Source organism: Hippocampus zosterae, chromosome 5 (genome assembly GCF_025434085.1).
Source record: "Hippocampus zosterae strain Florida chromosome 5, ASM2543408v3, whole genome shotgun sequence".
NCBI classification, from domain to species: domain Eukaryota; kingdom Metazoa; phylum Chordata; class Actinopteri; order Syngnathiformes; family Syngnathidae; genus Hippocampus; species Hippocampus zosterae.
The window spans coordinates 11,300,732-11,310,649 of NC_067455.1; the positions used below are offsets into that span (position 1 = coordinate 11,300,732).

The window sequence follows — 9,918 nt, forward strand, 5'->3', positions numbered from 1 at the left end:
GCCTAATGTCTGCACTAACTAGATTGACAAAAGCTGGAAGCCCTCTATTACAATCTGCACTTCATGATGCAGATGTTTCTCGTTCCTTCCAGTGTCTCCAGAGTCTGCCAAAGGAAATGCTGACATGCCTGCCAGGCTTTTAGACATCATTAGGATGTGAGCCGCGAAATGTAATCTCTTGGTTGAAGCCTTAAAGTGTAGGAATGGTGTCATATTTTGTAATATTAATCATAATACAGTATTCAAGCACTCACTGTACTGTAATTGTTTTTCTTTGAAGGGAGAAAAAAAGAGAAGCTCAATTTATTCTCAATGAAGTTAATTTTTTCATAAAACCACACATCCTGTTTTAACTCGCAATCTATATTTAAATGGCAGCTGTGTGAGAGAAATAAATATAATCCGAAAATCTCAGAAATCAGGGTAATCAGATGCGAAACCTGGTTTAAAACAAAATCAACGGTTGTCCCTTTTTTTGTAAACATACTTGTAATTGAGGGTGTAAGTAGCTTAGGCTTTAGAACTCGAGGGTCACGGTTTGAAATGCAAATGAAATGCCAAATGGCGACTAGTTGCTCGAGAGATGCTAGTCTGCTTACCGACTACTTTTAACAGTCTCTTAGCTCAAGAGGCGCAGCACCAATATCTCCCCTGTATGAATGCGTGTGAATGGATTCCTACAATGGTTCAAACGGACTGTACCACACTGGCGTCATGTTCATAAATGATTATGAATAAAATCGGGTAACATCAACTACACACATCTGTCTGCCTGCGGCTTTGACCAACTTTAGCATAATTGTGCTACACCACCTGCGCCACGAGTTGGACCTGCTTTTACCAAGTCTAATATTTAGTCTACTTTTGTAACCAAATTTGCAGATGCGCGAGGGGTGTGGCGCATCTACCTACTTCGGTAAGACGCCGAACTGGACCATTGCTTTGGCATGAAAATCATGATGCGCCTTTTTTAGACTAAGCGCAAGCTATTTTCTGTTACCAAATTTTTATTGTAGTGGGCGTAAGAATGTCCAAGAGGTGTAACGCGGCCTCTTTTTTCACAGAGCACACAGATGCCACTCTATACCAAAATAGGTCCTATTATCTCTCTGCATGCACAGGCGGGTCATAACTCTAAAAAACAAAGCTCCTGCTATTGTTGTTAAGTTTCTTTGTTGTGCTGATGACCATACATCCATCTGGATTAGCCTCAGTAACAAGCCTTTGCTTAATTGAATTAGAGTTTTAACATGCAAGACTTGCCTAAGGCCAGCTTGTCTTGAGCAGAAAGCTGATTGATTCTTGCTGCTGCTGTCTTTAAGAACATTCTTGCACTGACAGCTACCAGAGTAGGTATGTTCGATTCTGTCTCAAAAACATTAGAAATTATCATTTCATATCATGTGATTTTTTTAAATTCATCTTTTGGAGCACTCTCAGCAGTGTGACTACTCAATACCGGCCGTGTTCTCCCACATTTTAAATTTCAAATTTCAATAGTAAACTTTAGAGGGTGAGGACCTTCTCAGCAAAGCCAGAGAAAACTGAAGAGGTCAATGCAGAAAGCTAAGAAGAGAGAGAGAGAGAGACATCATGTTTGTCTTTTTTCATGACACAACATATTTCACTTCCTCTTTTGCCCATTCTTGTTTTAACATTTTTCCCCCTCCATTAAGTATGATGAAAGTGCACAAGAAAGTGGACTCTGCAAATGTACCTTTCCCTGTTGTATGTATTGTTCTCTTTTTAATAAAACAGGTGAATAAAATGGCTGAATTTACACAGCAGGGTTCGTGTGACCCAATTAAATGCTTTTGCCCTTAATAGGCATAATTTGTACATGTCCTGTGACAGCATCAATGGAAAAACACATGGAATCAGATATCCTCAGACCAGAATCAGGCCTATCCCAAATGTTGGTACAAATTCAATATGCAAATAGTGTAGCAATAATAATAATAATAATAATATTAATAATAACAACAGATTAGATATACAAATTTATTTACTTCATTGAAATACAGACTGGTGACATACCGTATCATTAAAACCGCGTCTGCACAAACAGCAGAAATAAAAACATTGAAAAACATTTTAAGCAATACAAATGGATGGACATGTCTATATGATTTTGGAAAATCTGAATCCTTTGTGAATGAGTGTTAATATTTTCTGTGCGCGTGTTATTGTTGACTTCGGGGCTGTGACTGCCTGAAGTTTACGCTTGGAAAGTTATTTATGTGAAATTCGGGTGTCTGCGCATGCAGGTTGTTTCATGTGCTCTATCTATATAAAAAAAAGACAAATCTGATGTATTACTTGAAATTTCCATGGAAATAGACAGTCATAACAATTACATTAAAAATTGGTCAGCATGGACTTAAATGTGTCAATCCAGCTTTCAGGTGACCATAGTTGCTCCATTTTACATGTTTATGAATCCTGTCTCAAAGGAAAACACAAACAGGTCCACTGGTTGGCTGCAATGTAGGAAGTCTGGAAATGACTCTGCTATGACAAAATGGACGTCGGTCCCAAAAACATTGATAAAATGCGCCGCAAAAAGATTCTCTGTAAAGAGCAATTCATCGGCACTTCTCTTCCACCATTAACAACATGAAGGACAATCCGACTTCACCAGCAGGACTACCACTCAAGAAATGATGAATGAAGCTGAGCAACACACACGTGAAAACCCCGCAGAGTTGAGCAAACACTGCATTCACCTACATTAATTTATGCGAGCGCGTAAAAGTTTGCTGGATGTTCCATTTTTGCTTAACATTCAGTTCTTAGACGCTTGTACTCCGCATCATAGCAACATCCGCGACTATATCATTATATTATATGTTTAGTATGTCAAAAGATTGCGTCTGCATTTCTTGTACGTGTACCTTCTCAGAACAAGCGACACAGATGGTAACACCTGCGCAGATCTGCTTAAGGCTTGACAGGTAAAGACTGCCAAACTCAGAAGGAGACAGTCCAAATAACGCTCTTGAGCTGCTTAAAATGTGATCATGATGTCAACCACTCCCTTCTACTCCATGTGCTTCATTCATACAATCAAAAGACAGAAGTACAAACCACTCAAATTTTCACACGTTCACCACAAGGCATCATGCTAATCAACCACATCCTCAACAATACACACACCCACACACACACACACACACACACACACACACGACTGAAGACTGAACAGGTTCCTGTTGCCGAATGAGATACTGTATAGTAAAAGGCGTAAAAAATATTGACAGCTCTCAATATGATCCAGTACTGGAAACTTCACCAACACATCACAATAATAGACATGTCTGTTAAATGAATACCTCAAAAACAGACCAGTGTCATATTTGTAAAAGGCACATTTTCCTCTATTGGATGTCAGAGAGAGGATGGTGGAAATAGACCAAATGTGTCCATCAGGGTTTGTCAGACCGAGCTCACATTTGTCAGGCTTGAGTGGGGTAAAATGCTCTCAGAGGAAATTGTTCCGTTTGTGCAGCGAGCTCAGATAAGTGTGATCGCAGTCATCTGATCCTGGTCCTTATTGTTTGGTGAGGTTGGACCATGTCCACTTGCAAGTTAAGTGGAGTGAAAAATGTCACCAAGCAGTCCAGTCCAAACGGTTTGGGTAGGATCTTTCCATTCAAGGATAATAACGTCATGTGCACACCATGCAACTCAGAGAACCAAACGTCTGATTTGTAGACCGCTGAGCGGTATTGAGAAAATGTCATTAGCTTGAGATATATTTGCAGAGAAACACACACAGACATTTGGAGGCATTTCATCGATTTCACAAATTCTGAAAGCTGCATCAACAAATCGTTCCTCTTTTATTAACGTGGATTCCTGAATAAATCATGAATATTTCTTTAATAGTTTGCTAAAGACAGGGCTGTGAATACACAGAAGAAGCCTGAAACACTAAGTACAAGCTCAATGTTGGAATAACATGTGATATGCGATATGGGATTTCAATATTAGCATGCTAACTCAGTAGCATAACTAATCTCTTTTTTGCAATAATTCCATATGGATTGGTGTTGAGTATTTGGTAACAAGTTCAAAACATATATATATATATATATATATATATATATATATAAAAAAATCAGTTATTGTTATAAAATAATGAGTAGGTTACATGTGAGTGTAAATTATTTAGGTTCACTGTATTCTCTTAAATTCAGCTCCCTCGGTTAAGTCAAACGCCAAAGCTAACTTTCAAAAGTGCTATTGCTACAAGATCTTCCTAATATTATGTTTACAGTCTATACTAATTGATTACACAAATTAAAAAGTCAGGCCAGAAACCTCTTAATATGTTAAATAAACTTGATTCATTGGCAGCGGTCACAGTATTTGAAAAGCAAAACTGGCTAAAAGGGAGCAGTACATTATTCAAGCGCTTCAGTGCTGCCACTGAAATACACTGTGAACGCTTTGAATAATTCAGGTACAAAAGCTCTGATATTCTGTTAAATCCTTTAGCATGTGTAATTGTTTTTAACGTGAAAAAGATCTGAAAGTGCAGCCTGTGTTAAAAATTCATGTCAAGTTTCTGGTGGAGAGTGTGTTTGGGCTTCCTTCTGCCTCTGATGCCTGGAGGAGGTTACAGACTGGCACAGCAAGCTGCTATTAAAAGAAAATAAAATTTTAAAAAGTCAGCATGTCACTATAATAAGCGGAATAAGAAACAAATGTAATTCTAAAACCTTTAATCATCGTAACCCATCTGTAATAATCAGTGTGACTAAAATGCACTGAATGCTCACTGCTGCGTCCTCTTTTCCCCATTACTATACAAATGTCACTCCACTCATCTTTACAATTGGATCTTCAAAAACCACATCGACCTATTTACTCATACAGCGTAGTGAATTATTCATGTGGGGAAAGAGGGAACACCTGAGTATGCCTAAAATCCCAACAGATTATTTCTGATGGTTTGTTTTATCCACTTCCTAAACTGTTCCATCTTTTCCTTCTTTGTACCTATAATATGGACCGAATGCGACCCGAGTCATAAAATACATAGTTTACAACACAAGATGACGCCAATGCCTTTGACAGATCTGTTTGAAAAGCAGTCACATGAGTGAGTATGTGTAAAGCAACCTGACGAAGGTGACATCTAATGAGGTCTTCTCTGGATGCGATGTTTAAGAGCTCTCAAGGAGGTGAGTCACATGCACCTGGCCTGACGCGCATTTGCTGATGTCACCCAGGGGTGGGGGTGGGGGCGGGGGGATTAGCTTTACAAAAACCGAGACCATGAACATTAGAGCTCGTCACCCCCCAAATCCCCGTTCTTGGGTGTGTTCAGAAAAACCCGCCGAGGTGCACTGCTTCACTCAGAACATTCGAAGACTCCCAACACTGTTCAAACGTGCTGTTCGGTTATTACGAGAACCCCAAAAGACAGAACACCAGAGCGCATTGAGTCAGACAATACAAGGAAAGTAAACAGGTGAAGCACTAGCAGTTCATTATAGACTGCGTTCATAAATTCGGCACCAGCACGAGGACAATAAAATGTCTGATAAATAACGATGTAAAACTTTTTCTTTATAGTTTAAGATGACTTACTTTAACAAGAATCCCACGTCACATTGTAGCTAAAGGTACAATTCTGGTGTGTTCATGCAGCTTTTGACGCTATAAACCCTTGTTGGAGAACTGTATGCCGGCTGCCTTGACTATTGTTCTTCTTCTGTGTGTGTGTGTGTGTGTGTGTGTGTGTGTGTGTGTGTGTGTGTGTGTGTGTGTGTGTGTGTGTGTGTATGTGTGTGTGTGTGTGTGTGTGTGTGTGTGTGTGTGTTTGTGTGTGTTCGGAGAACATATAATTCGTGAAAAGTGAGGAGACGCTATGCTGTAAATAGGTTCTTTATACAGGAATATCTCTATGTTCTGACTTTCATAGAAACTCAGGTTATGTCTGTGTCATACCTATGGAACTTCCAAAATGGTGAAATATTTTTGGATAGTTACTTTCATCTAAATCTGCACAAAGTGTAATGTTTGCTCTTGGCCCTTGCCACACGACTTCCACAACTAATTTGGTTGTTTTGCCCAACCCTGCACTTGAGCGACAGCCTGCCTTTGGATTTTTACCGCCACTGACAAATGATGTCATTAACGGTCAACAATTGAAGCTAAGTCCGGAAAATCCATGACGACAGAACTAAACACGAGTCGTAATGTTGGTAGAAGTGATTCTATGGATGGAACGGAACAGCTGCAAGGCGGAAAATCATTTGTGCCAAATAAAAAGAAAACGGCACTGGCAGAGTGCTAAGAGGCACAAGTGCCTAAGCATTAAAGAAGGAAGCTGTGCGTTGGCACGGTCCCCAAGGGATAAATCACTTGAATTGGAAAACTTGAAGGAAATGAAACACGATGTCTACAAATCCATCACTCAGAAAACACTGCTTGTGCCAACCAGTACAGTTCAAGCTCCTTTGAGCATGGACTGTGAACTCAACAGATGATCATGTCAGCATCGACGCTGCTATTGTTGAACTGCATAATGAAAAAAAAAAGTTTTTTAATAATCCCCCATTGCACTGAACAGATGTGTATATCGTGTTCCTACCTCACAATAAGTTCCATTTCCTGTTCTATGGTGTTCATAACACAGCCTCCATTACTCGTCACAAAAACGCACAAAAGCAAAACTCCTGCGGAGTTATTTCTTTGGAGGCTCGGTGTGTTATGAATATGGTACTACCTCAGGGCGTCCTTCCACAGCCGCAAACATGGAATATGAGTTATATTAGTTGCTCTTCAACAAGGCACCGAACCCTTAAGTTGTTTCAAGAGAGACAGACCTCGCATTCATCTCACCATCTCAATATCTCAGCCATGATGCAAGGTGAGGATTGTCATTTCTGTGTGCATCGGTTGTGTTTTAATTCAATTCTCTGTGTGTTATACAAGAGTGTACTGTATTGACTGGCTTCTTCATAAAAACGGCATCTAATGCAAAAATCCGTGAATGGATACACTGTACTAACGATAAAGATCTGTCGCCGTTCAAAACCAACTGGGAAATGTTACCAAACAGCCCCGCATCAGATGAGTGGTAAAGAAAAAGGATACAGGCAAAAGCTGCAGATACGTATAGCGAATAGAAGAGTCAACAAAAGAACAAAACACGCAATGAGAATGGTGACCGTCTGCAACTCATTGAGACCACATTTCCATCTCCAACCCCAAACTCTAAATTTGGTTCTCACTGAAGGGATTTTCATTGACAGGATAGGCATTCATATTGCTGTATTGCAGTTATTCAGATAGTCACAAAATACTTGCTTTTGTCGAAGTGCTGCCATTTATTGTCATAGCTGATTCGGGCAAAGGGTTGGAATACGTGAATAGCCAATAAGGTTGTGATCCACAAGCTACAGCGCTGACATCGAGTTAATAGAAATGCGACAGAATTCACTTCTGAACTCTTTCTTGGCAAACCAATCGCATCCTGTCAGAGGGCCAGTGAAGAGTGCTAATGATGGACTAAACCCAAATTGGCAACCGGCACATGTTTGACTTCAGCAGCCACTAATCTTCTCCACCGGATTTGATTGCTTTGGAGCATATAACTTAAAACTCTGTCAATATCTTGAGGAGCAGCTGGGAGCCAACCTCCAATCCCGTACAGTGTTGCTATATCTAAATTTGACATGAACATTTTGCAAATACAGCCACACACATTATTTTTCTTTTACCCCTCCCAATACATAAATCAAATTTCTTTGGCACAACTCCTCACTGGGCGATTTGGGGCCCATCCCATCTGATGCTGTACTTGTCACAAGCCAGTCAGCAACAATGCACACCCACACATTCGCGCCTATGGACAATTTACAGTCTTGAATGAACCTAAACGCATGACCACAAGCAAGAACATGCCAACCCCACACTCATAACCATGAGGCAGATGTACAAACCACTAGTCCACCTGTCCCGATTCAAATGACTAAGTAATCAGTCTAGCAGGCATCCATCAAGGCTGGGTTTTCAATCATGAGCTCAGAAGGAAAAAACAGCCCCGCATCAGATTCATTACAGCTGACAAGCACTCAAGCTTCCGTCTACAATTCCCATCAATGAGCAGCACACATTCCCAGTAAGCAACACAGAGTGAGCCTCCAGGACGCAGCGCCTGGCGAGCATTACCTGAAAGGCTCCTTTGTCAGCCAGTGCACCCGAAGGGTGCTACGTGAGTCGTGAAATTCCAGCTTGTGTGAATGTCAGCCAGTCACGCTGACCTCAAAAGTTCTGCAAGTCTACGTTGCATTTCTAAGGAAACGTGTGGGTGTTTGCTCATGACTAACATGGAGAAATTGACTAACGAAGATAGTCTTGACGAGCATCAGTAATGCTCTGACAGTGGGCGTGAGATGCTGGGCTGCGCCGAGCGCTGTGTACCGCACATCTCAGCATGTATGAGCAATGGCTGTCACTTTTTTAAGAATGCATTATTCATAGCCTTGGCGTGTCATGTATTTTTATCAAGTGTTTCTCTTTCTTCTAACTTCAAAACAATAAGCCGTTGCTACTCAAACACGAGACCAAAACTCGAAATCAACTTTATACCACTCGACAAAAGATCTTGAAATAACAGGAATGACTAAGAGCCTGAAGAAGAGAGCACGCTCACCTTGATGTGTTTTTCTGGCGATGGTGGTGGATGTTTCGAATATGTGGCACAAAAAGAGGTAGAGGCAGCGAAAATGTCAATAATATACAAAGATATTTAATTAAAATGACTGCCTTCTGGTTCGTGACACGGCACAGCTTCCACTCATTCATGGGGCGAGAGGGGGGGGGCCTTCATTTGCTCACCGCTGCGGAAGGCGGATACTTGCTCGCTGATCCAAATAAATTAGAGTTAAGAAAGAAGTGACGAAACATTAGAGGGCGTGGCTTCATTTTTCCCCACAGAGTGCCTCTATGACGTATGTCGGGGACGCCCCCAACCAGTCAATTTGTCATTTCTGGTTAAGATTACTAAAACCTTCCATTCGTTTACCTGGTGTAAACCTTGAGAGTATATTTTTTTTAATTAACTACCTGAGAACATTTGAACTAAGAATAATAACGCCGAATGACATGACTAGAAATAAAATAAAAATAAAGAAATAATAAAGAAAAAAAGAAAAAAAATGGTGGGACCAATATGAAGTTATACTGCCGTCTATTGACCAAGCATCCTAATTACACCTCTGCGGATAAGATGCCCTCAAATAATTGAAGCTCATTTTGGAGATTTGCTTAATACATTTCAGTCTGTCCTTTTTTAAAAATTTAGAAGTTCAAACGGTATTTCTACTTTTAGTCGACCTTCTTATACAATTATCCATCACAAATATCGACTGAAGTACAGAATGTATCAGTAATTTTAGCCCCTCTTGTGTTCATCAAATTTCTAGTTACTCTAGTGACTGTATGTTGCTAAAACAGGTTCTGTTAAATAAATAGCTCAAAGGGTGAATCCTGAAGAAAATGCACAATGCTAATGTTGGTTTATGATAATTGTTCATTAAACCTGCCACACATTGAACAAAGATATGAACATCACGGGCCTGAAACAAAAGATCACTGATGCCATCGCCATTATTGATGATTCTATGCTCTAGCAAACATGAAAATGAATCGAGTCGCACCCTGATGTGCTCTATGCAATTATTAATGCACATTCTAGAGGTGAATTAAACGAGGCAAAATAACTTCATATTTCTCATTTTGCAATAGTTTGCACAGACGTATCTATTCATTTGCTGCTGTAATAAAGGTGTTAAATTATAAAGAGATTGCATGAGCATCCTGTATAATAGCCAGTAGACACATCATTTAGTACTGGTACATCACTACATCTTTATTTATACAGCGCTTTCACATGAGCAT

The 9,918-nt window shown here is 40.1% G+C and overlaps 1 protein-coding gene across 1 annotated transcript in view; it reads right to left on the reverse strand.

Moving 5' to 3' along the window:
- The window catches only part of osbpl3b (oxysterol binding protein-like 3b), a 29,617-nt gene extending 20,784 nt beyond the window's left edge, over nucleotides 1–8,833 (reverse strand). The window contains exon 1 of the mRNA XM_052066643.1: nucleotides 8,672–8,833. The gene's annotated coding sequence lies outside the window, so the exon portion shown is untranslated. The remainder of the gene's footprint in view (nucleotides 1–8,671) is intronic.
- Between the last annotated feature and the right edge of the window lie 1,085 nt (nucleotides 8,834–9,918).